The sequence below is a fragment of the Rhinoderma darwinii genome, chromosome 3 (assembly GCF_050947455.1).
Source record: "Rhinoderma darwinii isolate aRhiDar2 chromosome 3, aRhiDar2.hap1, whole genome shotgun sequence".
NCBI classification, from domain to species: Eukaryota; Metazoa; Chordata; class Amphibia; order Anura; family Rhinodermatidae; genus Rhinoderma; species Rhinoderma darwinii.
Genome location: NC_134689.1, coordinates 130,977,130 through 130,991,238, shown reverse-complemented (window position 1 = coordinate 130,991,238; position 14,109 = coordinate 130,977,130). Strand labels below are relative to the sequence as shown.

The 14,109-nt window shown below is 42.7% G+C and overlaps 1 protein-coding gene across 2 annotated transcripts in view; it reads left to right on the top strand.

The window, feature by feature from the left end:
* KIF20A (kinesin family member 20A) overlaps positions 1-14,109 on the top strand; it is a 42,722-nt gene that overhangs the window by 620 nt on the left and 27,993 nt on the right. The window contains exon 2 of one of the 2 annotated variants that reach the window (XM_075856754.1): positions 607-629. The exons of the other annotated variant lie outside the window; for it this stretch is intronic. The gene's annotated coding sequence lies outside the window, so the exon portion shown is untranslated. The remainder of the gene's footprint in view (positions 1-606; positions 630-14,109) is intronic. 2 annotated transcript variants of the gene reach the window in all.

Genomic DNA, 14,109 nt, shown 5'->3' with positions numbered 1-14,109 from the left:
TAATGTACCATATAATAACTGGGAAACTGGAAAAAAAACTTTGTGGGTGGAATGGGAAAGAAACAGTGATTCCTCAATTCTTTTTGGGTTTCGTAGTAACGGCATTCACCGTGTGGTAAAAACCATGTTAACTTTATTCTGTGGGTCAATATAATTACAGTGATGCCAAATTCATATAGTTCTTTTTATGATGTACTACTTTTACAAAGAAAAAGTATTTGTAAAAAAAAAAAAAAAATAGCTTTGTGTTGCCATATTCTGAGAGCTCTAACTTTTTTATTTTCCTGTAGATGAAACGGTGTGAGAGCCTGTTTTTTGCGCGGCGAGCTGTAGTCCTTTTTGATACATGCGACTTTTTGATTATTTCTTATTACATTTTTTGGAGGGGAAAATGGGGTGGCAAAAAAGCAGCAATTTTTGCATTGTGAATTTTTTTCCATTTATCAGACAAGTTAAATAACATGATATTTTAATAGTACTGACTTTTCCAGATGCAACGATACCAATTATGTTTACTGTTTTTTATTGTTTACATAATTCTTTGTAAATAATGGGAAAATGTTTTGTTTTTTTTAACTTTTAGTCATTTTTTTATTTTTATCATAGAGGACTTTACCATGCAATCTTTGGTAAGTATTGCAGTATGTTGCCTTCATCTGTGCTCTACTATTATGCCTTAAAGGAACAGTGTCACGAAAAAAAAAAATTTACATCAGTTTGAGGTTAGTGTTTTATTAAAAACATTTTTTTATTTATTTGTGTGTTTGTGTTTTACTTTTTTTTATTTTTTCACTTTTTCTTCCCTATGGGGGCTGCCATTTTTTTTCCCATTTCTGTATGTGTCGATTAACGACACATACAGACATGGAATACGGCAGCTACAGTCCCATAGTGAATGTGAACGGGGCCCGTTCCATCCACTATGCTGTACGCCGTCTGTGTGGGAACGGCGCATGCGCCGCTCCCACACAGTCCAAGTTGAACTGTGCGCCGTCCGGCGCCATTTTCCTGTAGACCGGAAGTCGCGGCCGGACAGTAATACTACTACTTCCGGTCGCGGCTTCCGGACTTGTGCACTTGGAGCGGCGGTAGCAGACGGAGCGGACGGACCGGAGGGAGCGGCGGCGGCAGGAGCAGGTAAGTTAGGTCTGTGTATGTACGTGTTTTAGTGTGTGATTACTACTGTATGTAAGCCTACTACACTGTGTATTCGCTCAAAAAATGGCGACACACAGTGTAGCAGGTTTGACCATTCAATCCCCTCGTTTCTCCCGGCACTAGCCAGGATAAAGGAGGGGGGGATTGTGAGAGCTCACTAGAGCGAGTGAGTTTTCTCAAATTTTGCAGCATAAAGCAATGTGGTTGGGAAAATTTTGGGAATTGCTCCATCTAGTGACCAGCACTGGGAAATATTATAAATTAGAATCTAATTTATAATATTTCCTGACTCGTGAAAAAAAATAAAAAAAATTAGAACAATGTTTAATCACCTATACACTAATTGTTTAACTAAAAAAAATAATAATTTTTTTCTAGCGTCACATTCACTTTAAAGGGGTTATCTGGGTTATTAACCCCTCAAAAGGGATTATCCACCTTCTGACAACTGATGACCTATCCACCGGATACATGATCTGTGGGGGTCCGACACCCGGACAGATGTACATGTCGGAAGCAATTGGCTCTGGCCACGGAATAGCAGCCGAGCTGCAGCTCTGCTCTTATTCAAGTGAATAAAAGCAGAGCAGCAGTTCTGCAGCACGACCGCTATGCTATATATGGAGCCAACTGCTTCTCGCTCCGTACATTGCATTATGTGCCATAACATCCAGTGCCCACAGGCCACCTGATCGGTGCGGGGTCCGAGTGTCAGACCCGAACTGATGATATACTAATGACCTATCTGGTGGATAGGTCATCAGTTGTCAGAATACGGAAAACCCCCTTTAAAGGCAGGCCTATTTTGGCCTTAAAGGGTTTTTTTTTCCATGAGGGTATTTATGACATATCCACAGGATAGATGCGGGTTCTATCTCTGGGAACTGCAGCTATCTCTAGAACGGGGTCCCCTAAACCTTTATGCTCTCGCTGACTCCCAGCAAGGGTTGTCAACCTCCATTTCAGTAATTTCTGGACAACTGAGCTAAAAATCACGGACAAAATTTTTACAGACACATTACAAATTCAAGAGCTAGTGATAAACCTGATGTACCCCCATCATCCCTGTATATAAGCCCCACCATTCCTCTATATAACCCCCATTATCCCTCTATATCACCCCATAATCACTCTATATAACCACCATCATCCCTGTATATAACCGCCATCATCCCTGCATATAACCCCCATTATCCCTATATATAACCCCATCATCCCTGTTTATAACCGCCATCATCCATGTATATAGCCCCATCATCCCTGTATATAACCGCCATCATCCCTGTATATAACCGCCATCATCCCCGTGTATAACCCCCATCAACCCTGCGTACAGAGATGATGGGAGTTATCTACAGCGATAATGGGGGTTATATACAGGAATGATGGCTGGCTGGTATATACAGGAATGATAGGTGTTATGTACTTGAATGATAGGAGTTATATACAGCGATGATAGGAGTTATATACAGTGATGATGAAAGTTATATACTGGCACTCCCATCATCCCCGTATACTACCCCCAACATCCCTGTATATTACCCCCTCAACCCTGTATATAACCCCCATAATCCGTGTTTTTAACAACCCAGCATCTCTGTATATTATTACCCCCATCATCCGTGGGAACTGTCCTTCGCCGTGGCGCGCGTTAATTTAAGCAGAAATAAAAAGGAAATGGGGCGGGGTTTGATGACGCTGTGGACCAAAGGGTGCCTGACAGGCGGAATCTGAAAATATGCAGAGGCAGAGCGCGGTCTTAGCGGTGTTGGGGATGGAGTCCGGTTTAGGGGACTCCATTCTTATGTGCGGGTCCCAGAGGTGGGACACGCATTTATCTGACATTTATCAATTACGACATATCCTTTTCAAAATAAAAACCACTGTTGTTATCTAGATTACAGCGCCGATCAGATTATGTAGGAGATATTATAGGCACTTATAATCTGGTGACAGAGCCTCTTTAACTTTTATAAAATAAAATTTGGGCAAGGAATTGTAAACAAACTCCAATTCCGGCGATGTTTTTTGCGTTTCAAATTGACGTAGTTGATTATGCAGTGTAAATAACATGTTAACTTTATTCTATGGGTCGGTACGATTGGGACGATACAAAATATGTATAGGTATTTTATGTTTTACTACTTTTGCACAATTAAAACACTTTTAGGCTCAGTTCACATGTTGCGTAAATACTGCACCTTTTCCGCAACGGAATTTGTTGCAGAAAATCCACAGCAAATACAGTAGCAGCAAAGTGGATGAGATAGAACAAATCTCATCCACACTTTGCGTAAATAGTGAGCGGAAAAAACGCTCAGAAATTGACCTGCGGTGTGGAATTTTATTCCAGAGCATGTCAATTGTATTTGCGTAAACGCTGCTTATTTGTTGCAGGTTTTCTCCATTGAATTCATTTGGGAGGTAAAACAAATAGCAGTTGTTGCAATTTTTGCGGCGGGTTTGCAGCGATTCAGCCGCAGAAAACGCAATTCTGCAAAAAAAAATCTTATACTTACCCAGGAGTCTGTGTTTCTCCCTCCAGATCGGACACCAGGAATGACGTTCCAATAACAGGCTGTAGCAGCAGTCACATGCGATGAAACAGCCTGGATAACTTCAGAGTGCCGGCATCCTGGGCGGATTCGCTCCGTGCTTTTACGCAGCCTATCCACCCCGTGTGAACGCAGCCTTAACCCCTTCATGCTCAGCGACATACTATTCCGTTGCGCTAAGTGCATCGTTCGTACTCAGCCCCGAAATAGTACATCCTGGGGAAAATACATTGCAATTTTCCCCCGGTGTTTCATCGAGCTGTGATGCCTGCTGTTTCCGACAGCAGGCTATCACAGCTCAGTGTGCAGGGACCAATCGTGCAGGGACCAAACTCTGCTATTGGTTAGTTAGTGACGACCGACCAATAGCAGCGATCGCATACATAATTTCCTGCTCTGACCTCAGATCCTGCCGCACCCGCTCTCAGTTGGAGTTTGAGAGAGGTTGTGGCGTTAGGCAGTGCAGTTTAGTTTTAAAAAAAATTCCAGTGTAGTTTACAAAACTTTTCCTACCTTCTATCCACTTCCCACTCCTGTCCTTGTGTTCCCCTTGTCACCCACATTTTTGGTCAGTGATCTCTATCACTGACCACTTTTGAGTCTTCAGGGCCACATTTTTTGGTCCCTGGGGATTATTTTTTTTAATTTTCTTTATAAAATATAATAAAAACAAAAAAAAGTCAGCAGATAGTTTAGTATTAGGGTTAGTTGGTGTCAGGGAGGCGTCAAAAAGCATAGTTAGCTATAGTGTCAGGGAATTTAGCATCAGGAATCAGTCACAGGTAGTTAGGTTTAGCGTCAGGTATCCGTCACCGTAGTCAGGTCTAGCGTTAGGGATCCATCACTGTAGTTAGGTTTAGCGTCAGGGAAGTTCACATAAAATTAGTTGTTAGCGTCAGGAAAGCTCGGAATAATCTAGTTCGGTTTAGTGTCAGGAATCAGTCACTGTAGTTAAGATAGGAAGAAATTGAGACAGCACTCCAAAATATTAAAAAATAGAGATCCTTTTATTCCACGTGTGCGCAACGTTTCAGCTCAGTGCTAGCCTTTCTCAAGCACCGTAGTTAGGTTTAGCGTCAGGAAAGCTCTGAATAATATAGTTAGGTTTAGTGTCAGGGAATCGTCGCCGTAGTTAGGTTTAGTGTCAGGGAAGTTCACATAAATTCTAGTTAGGTTTAGTGTTATGAACCCTCGCCCTAGTTAGGTTTAGTGTCAGGGAAGTCCACTCATTCTGTAAAAACAAAAAAACAAAAAAAATCTATATATAAAAAAATTAATAAATATATATATATATATATATATATATATATATATATATATATATAAAAAAGTTTAGATACTTAGTTATCTGCAGCATCTCAGCTAGTATTAGGGTTTGTTAGTGGAATCGTTCTATAAAAACAAAACAAAAAAAGTTTTAGGTAGCGGCCTATTGCTTCTAGTAGTACTAATAAAAGTATACTTTTATTTTGTTCTTGTCAAACACACACATTCTGCCTGTGCAAGAGAACACATTTTGCTATATACACAATACACATGTTAAGAATACAATTTACACGTGTGACACATAAATAATAAAATATGTCCCAAAGGTAATTTTCTGCCGAAGAGGCCTATGCGTTTCTTGCCTCTGACACAGACTCGTCAAATGGCGAGACTCTCTTTTATTTATCAACCTCCTCATCCAGTTATGAAGAGGAGGGACCCCCTAGGAGACGCCCCAGGACCTCCACCACAGTTGAAACCCCTGAGAGAAGTGACCCCGCAACAGTTGAAACCTCTGAGCGAAGTGACCCCATTTGGACCACCACACTAGACAATTACGAGCCCCAAATCCCTGAGTACACAGGCAGCCCAGGGGTAAAATTTAATACGGCAGAGCTCAGTGAGATGGACTTTTTCAAGTTCTTTTTCATGGATGAATTTATAGAGCTTATGGTGTCTCAGACAAATTTATATGCCCAACAGTATATTACAAAGAACCCCACACCATTTTATGCCCAATCCGTGTAGTGTATGACACAGGTTATCAGGCCCAGACTTCAGGATGCTGCTTTCCTGTAGACGCAGCAGAGTTGGGAAAGTTCTGGGGACTGCTCTTGAACATGGGGCTTCTGAAAAAGCCATCCATTAGGACCTACTGGAGTACAGACATGTTATACCACGCCCCGATGTACCGCATGGCCATGTCCAGGATGCGTTATGAGGCAATACTTCCCTTCTTACATTATACTGATAATGAGCAGTGCCCACCCCGAGATGATCCCAGTTTTGACAGTTTGTATAAATTGAGACCCCTATTAGACCATTTCAGTGCCCGGTTTGCCCAAGCATACACCCCCGAGAAGTGTATTTCTGTTGATGAGTCCCTGGTACATTTTAAAGGGAGGCTTCAATTCCGCCAGTACCTGCCAAGTAAGAGGGCAAGGTATGGCACGAAGATATATAAGCTGTGCGAGAGTGCATCAGGGTATACGTGCAAATTTAGGATATATGAAGGGAAGGACAGCAGTATTCAGCACCCAGAATGCCCCCCCCCCCTTACTGGGTATTAACACAATAATTGTTTGGGATTTGGTGCACCCACTGCTGGACCAGGGTTACCATGTCTACCTGGATAGTTTTTATACCAGCGTCCCACTCTTCAAGTGCCTCGCTTCCAGAAATACTGTGGCATGCGGCACTGCTAGAAAAAAATCTCTGCTTGGGCAAACACTCAGAAGGGGTGAGAGCAGGGCACATTCTAGCAGCAATATATTGTGTGTCAAGTACAAGAGAGATGTCCTTGTATTGACAACAATACATGGCCACACCAGTACCCTATGTACCTGTACGAGGTACCAGTACAGAGACCCCCAAACCAGACTGCATCCTGGGCTACAATAGGTTCATGGGAGGAGTGGACGTATCAGATCAAGTCTTGAAGCCCTACAGCGCAATGTGGAAATCGAGGGTGTGGTATAAGAAGCTGGCCGTGCACATCACAGAGATGGCATTGTACAATGCGTAAGTACTACATCGATGTACAGGCCAGAAGGGAACTTTCCTGGAATTTCAAGAGATGGTTATCAAGAACCTAATCTTTAGGGACCAGGAAGGGGGGGGGGTCACCCAGTACTTCTGGACCGAGGCCATAGTACCAGATCAACATTTTCCAGGAGAAGTTCCCCAAACTGGCAAGAAGGGAAAATGTCAAAAGAGGTGGAGAGTCTGCTCAAAGAGGTGGATATGGAAGGACACAATATACCAATGTGACACGTGTCCTGAAAAACCAGGGCTCTGTATGAAAGATCACCCTAAAAATGTCTTATCCAAAAAATACACAGAAGTATTCAGATATTAGAAAAGTACAAATCTCTACTATCCCATATTTGGGAAAAGCCCCCCCCCCCCCTATATAATGACAAACAGTAATAAAAAACATACAATTAAAAAAGCCTCGGATGGGAGAATCCACCATGACCCAATGTAATTGTTTCTTAAACATGTAAAAAAATGATGTGAAATAGTTCACCAAAGAACAGGAATCTAGAATCTGATCTCTCTTGATACACCACAGGTATATTGCACAGTGATAGTCACACAATCCACAACAATGGAAATATCAATACCTAAGTCCTTTACCTGTGGTAGACATGATGGCAGATGACAAATTCCCTATCCGAGGAGACACCTCGACACGCGTTTCGCTACCTTCGTCAGGAGGTGACGATACTAGTTCCCTACAAATTTAAATACTGAACCTAATGAGGTGATGTCCAATGGCGCATAGCCAGTCACACCCCTCTCCAAAACATCAGACCAACCGCGTCACAGCCGAAAGTATGCGTGCCAGATACCAAGCCTCGATATCAGTGAGTATTCTGACAACTTCCGGTCTGACGTTGGAGAGATCAGATGACAGATATGCGCACTCATCACAAACCAGGTAATTACTTAAATATCATCAAATATAAGACGAATATGAAAAAGAAAATGGAAAAGGAATATGTCATCTGTCAATCTATTTGAGAACAACCGTTATAAATTGTATATATGGAGAAGACATACATAGATGTAGAGATATGAATCGAACAAATTATGCATGTACGGCCATACATTAAGTACATGTGTATATGCATATATCAACATATCTCTCCCAAAATTCGTAGATGTAACAATAAACCTTATACCCAAACCCATAGATTCCGCATGTATACAGGAATTAAAGTATACAGTGCACGCAAATAAAATTCCACACCCACATATACACATACATATGCAAATGAAGAACAACAACTCGTAAAATTCATCCTACTGTATATTATATCAACATTTTAACTACAGAAAGTTATTACTGATGAATAATATATGTACAAATAAGTGCTGATAGAAGAGCACCACAAAAAACGGTACCATTCCCCCTCCCACAGACGCGGCTACCATTTAAACCAAATAATAGTGAAAAGGATAAAAAATTAAAGTATTCATAATTGTTTATATTTAAATATCTTGGATGGGTTCAAAGAAAATTTTTATTGGGATACAGTACTGACCAATTTTCCCCCGTCCACGACCTTTCCATCTCTCTCCCTTTGTCCGCAGGTTGATATCTGTGTCAGGTTAGTCACTGAAGACTTGAGAACGATATCTAATAAATTTGGTGATAATTTGGTCCATGTAAAAGATTGGCATTGAAGGAATTAAAACAAATGAAAAATGTCGTATTTAAACCTGCGGACAAAGGGGGCAATATCGTGGCATGGCCCAATGATATGTATGAGCAAGAGGCCGGAAGACAATTAAATAATAGGGACACCTATAGGGTCCTAGAGCAAAATTCTATGAGATTGTTCAATTCTAAATTGGATACCATTTTGAGGCTAGCAGCAGACAGGGGTATCATTACACGAGAGGTACATGAGGGATTGATTGTCAGAGAACCAAAAGTTCCAACGCTATACTTTCTACCCAAAGTACATAAAAATGTGCAATGTCCTCCGGGTAGACCGATTATTTCGGGGATTGGTGGGATTGGTGAAATGACATGTAGATTCATCGATTTCTATATTAGACCCCATGTAGAAACTCTTCCATCATACGTTCGTGATTCAACTGATATTCTTATATCACTTGAGGGCCTAAGATTGGAACATGACATGTACCTCGTTACAAGTGATGTTGAATCCTTGCATACCTCCATTAATCACGATCACGGTCTCTGTGCCTGTAGATTTTTTCTACAGACTGGTAATATGGCCAATGAATTGGTTGAACTTATTCTTGAATTACTGGAATTTGTGCTTAGATATAACTTTTTTGTGAGAAAAAGGAGAATGGGAGAATGCGTCTATTGCTGTTGGGCGGTCTGAAGGGTTTAGGGAGTAGAATCTCTGGGTTTTTCTGTTTTCCTTGGACGCAAATAGGTCTATTGATGGGGTTCCCCATTTGAGGATGATTTCTTGAAATACTGTTGTATTCAGGCACCACTCTGATTGGTGAAGCCTTTCTCGGCTGAGGAAGTCTGCCACCTGGTTGTCCTTTCCCTTCAGATGAACAGCTGATAGAGTCAATAGGTGTTGTTCTGCCAGAGAAAATATCTGTGAGGATAAGTCCATCAGCGAGGCCGATCTCGTACCCCCCTGCCGATTTATATAAGATACTGTGGTCGTGTTGTCTGAATATATTTTCAAGTGCTGACCTGAGATTGCATGTATGGATCTCTTTAAGGCCTGAAGAACTGCTGCCAGTTCCCTGAAGTTGGAGGATCTTTGAGCGGTCTGCTGATCCCACTGACCCTGAAGAAGAGAGGAGTCGTAATGGGCTCCCCACCCCCAAGGACTCGCATCTGTGGTCATGTTGAGAGTAGGGGTTAACTTCCATGGAATCCCCCTCATGAGGTTCTCCCTGTTCAACCACCATCTGAGGGACATCCTTGCTGCGGAAGAGATGTGTAAGGGCTGGTCCAATGAGAGACTGCTCCTGTCCCATTGATTTAAAATGTCCCACTGTAGTGGCCTGGATCTGAAGTGAGCCCATAGTACGGCTGGGATGCATGATGTCATGAGGCCCAGGACTGACATAGCTTTCCTGAAAGATGTCGTATGGTTCAGGTAGATCTCTGATATCCTGCTTATCAGGGGACCGATTTTTTTCTTCTTGAAGGAAGGACATCTGCTTGGAGGAGTCCAGCAGGGTTCCTAAGAATACACATATTTTTGATGGGTTTAAATTTGATTTTTTAAAATTTATATTCCATCCTAATTTTGTTAATATATCTCGGACTATTTGTATCTGTAGGGTCAAGGTTTGAGATGTTTCTGCAACCAACAGGAAATTGTCCAGATATGGTATCAGGAGAATGTCGTTCATCCTGATGTAAGAGGTCATTTCCGCTATCAGTTTTGAAAATACCCTTGGGGCTTGCGAGATGCCAAAGGGGAGGGCTCTGTATTGTAGGTGAATTACAGAACTGTTGAGTGTCACTGCTACCCTTAGGTATCTTTGATGATGATGACATATGGGTACGTGATAGTAAGCATCCTCTAGGTCTATTGAGGCCATCACACAATCCCTGGAGAGGAGATTTATAGTTTATGCAATGCTCTCCATGCGGAATTTTTTGTAGGTCAGATAAAGGTTTAATTTTTTTAGATTTATAATGGCCCTGTGTTTGCCTCCTGGTTTGTTCACAAGGAAGAGAGGGGCATAAAAGCCCTGACCTGTCTCTATGTTTGGAACTTGGATTAGGACTCCTTTTTTTATGAGTGACAGAACTTCTATTTCTAGGATCTTTTGTTGTTCCGGGCTCCTTAGGGCCCTTGTGAGAAAAAATATGTCTGGGGGAAGAGATCTGAACTCTAGTACGTACCCGGTTTTTATAATTCCTAGAATCCAAGGATTTGCTGATATCTTTTGCCAATCCTTGAAAAATAGGGAAAGACGACCCCCCACTGTAGGTCCTGTGGCGTCATTGTTGGTCCCTATTTTTAGGGTCCTTCTAGGGCCTGAAGAGAAAGGACTTATTCTACCTAGTAAATCTTGAAGGTCTAAAGTCCTGTCCCCTAGGGTTAGGTCTTTTGTTATTAGGCCCTTTGGGACGAAAGGAATCTCTTGTTGGCCTTGTTTGTGCAGGGAACCCTTTCTTACTATCTGATGCTTTTTCCAGCAGGTCATCAAGTGGCGGCCCAAAAAGGCAATCTAGTGAGCAGGGAATAGCACACAGCTTCCATATTGGATCCGGTGTCCCCTTTCCGGGTTTTTAGCCAGATATCTCGTCTAGCAGAATTTCACAGGGCCGCTGATCTGGCAGAAAGGCGTGCAGCATCTACTGAGGCGTCTGCCAAGAAATCTGCGGCTTTGGAAAGTGTTGGAAGGGAGGCTAGGATCTGATCCCGAGGGGTCTTGTCTTTTAAATGTAAATCCAATTGTGCGAGCCAGATTTTCAGGGATCTAGCCACACAAGTGGCTGCAATGCCTGGTTTAAAAGCCCCCGTAGAGGCTTCCCAGGTCTTTTTAAGGTAGAAGTCGGCCTTCCTATCCATAGGGTCAGACAAGGAGCCTAGATCTTCAAAGGGAAGGGAGTGTTTCCTTGATATCTTGGCTACTGGAGCGTCAAGTCTAGGGATGTTGTCCCAGTCCTTGCATGCCTCGTCCTCAAAAGGATACTTCCTTTTGAGAAATTTGGGAATACTTGTTTTCCTATCAGGATTTTTCCATTCTTTTTTAATGAGGTTAGATATGTTTCTATGGATAGGAAAGGTTCTATTTTTCTTAGGTCCTAGGCCTTGAAACTTTATGTCCTGGACGGACCGAGGTTCTTTAGGATCATCTATATTCATAGTCGCCCTAACCGTCTTTAGGAGTAGGTCTATGTCCTCAGTTGGGAACAGATTCCTTTCTCCCTCATCCTCACCTGAGGAATCAATGGAGCTGTACTCCCCTTCTTCACCTAGTTGAGGATCCTCTTCAGCTGAGGAATCAGAATCCATCCGGCTAGAAGAGGCAAACGGAGGATCTCTTTTCCTCTTAAGAGACTTTAGTGAGTTCCTAACTTCAGCCCTTACAATATCCTTGATACTTGTGGCTAAGTTTGTAGACTCTTCTGGGATGATGTTGTCTAAACATTTCTGACAGAGCCTTTTGTTATAGGATGATGCGAGTTTCTTTTTACATATCGCACATTCCTTGTTATGAGCCTTATCCTGTTTTTTCCTAGGACAATCCCAGGCCTAAACATATGTACAAGAGAAAGGGAACAGTATTAGGTAAGGAAGTGGGTTTTTTATCTTGCCCCATATTCCTGGCGTCCTCAAGTACCGGACTGGAGGACTTGGCATCCGAGCGGTCAGTGCATCCTGGCGCTTCTCCTGGTGTTTCCATAATGGAGGAAGAAGACTGGAGCCGAAGCTCCTGCTGTTTCTGGCCTAAATAGGCCATGGATTGGCTGGGAGGCCCTCGGCTCCGGACGCTGGAACCCCTCCTCCCCACGTGGGTCACCGAAACACCGCCCCCTGGAGTGTTGGACGCATCACCGCCCGGAAGTGACGCATCGCGGCTACCGGAAGTGCCAGTGAGAGCGCCGGAAAGCCGCTAACGCTGGGCATGGTCTCGCAGAGCCGAACGGGACCCCGGGAATCCGCTCCCCGCCAAAGGAAGGCCCACAGTGTGGGCCTTAAACCACCTCCTTTTGCTGCAGCAGGAGGGAGGTGATGGACCGGGAGAGGAGGGAGTACCTGTACCAGACTCAAGGTTGCTCCCTCCAAAGGAGACTTATACCTTCCAGAGCACCCCTAGTGGAATAAGGTGAGACCTTTCTAGGGGGTCTGCAACCCCGGGAGAAATGCTTTTCCTCAGGACAATCCTTCCATCAGGAGGACAGGAAACCTGACTGGGTGTGTGGAGAGGTGTGTCCATTTTTATATCCTCAGGTTTCCTGTCCAGCGGATGGGACGTCTCTCCAGGGGTGCTGTCATAGGTGAAAGGGTAAAAACGTAGTTTCGTTCCGACGGGGCGGTTTTTTTATACCGGCGTTTGAAAAAAACGGGGTGTAAAAAAAAATCCCCAAAAAAGAAGTGCATGTCACTTCTAGAGCAGTTTTTCATTGGCTCAATAGAAAAACAGCTCTAAAAACGCCCTACCCGCACAAATTTATTTTGCAGGGTGAACGCTGTAAGAGATAAAGAATTGAAAGCGCCAAAATCGCTGTTTTTTGGTCACCGTAGCTCTAAAAAAGATCCTGTGGGGTCAAAATGCTCACTATACCCCTAAAATTCTTTGGGGTGTAGTTTCCAAAATAAGGTCACTTTTGGGGGGTTTCCACTCTGGGGCTTTGCAAACCCGACATGGCACTAAAAACCAATCCAGCAAAATCTGCGCTCCAAAATCCAAAAGGCGCTCCTTCCCTCCTAAGCCCTGCTATGGGTCCAAACATCAGTTTATGACCACATATGGGATATTTCCGTAATCGGGAGAAATTGCTTTACAAATGTTGGGGTGCTTTTTCTCCGTTATTCCTTGTAAAAATTAAAAAATTCTATGTTTCCACCGAAAAAAAGGTGATTTTCATCTTCACAGACTAATTCCACTAAATTCTGCAAAAAAACCTGTGGGGTCAAAATGCAAACTATACCCCTAGAGAAATGCCTTGATGTGTTTCGTTTCCAAAATGGGGTCACTTTTGGGGGCTTCGACTGTTTAGGTACCACAAGACCTCTTCAAATCTGAAATGGTGCCTAAAATATATTCCTAAAAAAAGGAGACCCCAAAATCCTTTAGGTGCTCCTTTGCTTCTGAGGCCAGTGTTTCAGTCCGTTTTCACACTAGGGCCACACGTTGGATATTTCTAAAAACTGCAGAATCTGGGCAATAAATATTGAGTTGCATTTCTCTGGTAAAACCTTCTGTGTTACAGATTTTTTTTTATTACAAATTAATTTCAGCAAAAAAAAATGAAATTTGTAAATTTCAGCTCTACTTTGCCTTAATTCCTGTGAAACGCCTAAAGGGTTAAAATACTTTCTGAATGTGGTTGAGGGGTGCAGTTTTCAAAATGGGGTGATTTATGGGAACTTTCTAATATAGAAGGCCCTCAAAGCCACTTCAGAACTGAACTGGTCCCTGAAAAAATGGCCTATTGAAATTTTCTTGAAAATGTGAGAAATTGCTGCTAAAGTTCTAAGCCTTGTAATGCCCTAGAAAAATAAAAGGACGTGAAAAAAAATGATGCAAACAAGTAGACATATGGGGGATGTTAATTAGTAACTATTTTGTGTGGTATTACTATCCGTTTAAGGCTGGGTTCACGCACACTATTTACGGACGTAAATCGGGCGTTTTAGCCCCGAATTACGTCCGAAAATGCGGCTCAAAAGCGTCGGCAAACAATTGCCCATTCATTTGAATGGGTCTTACGATG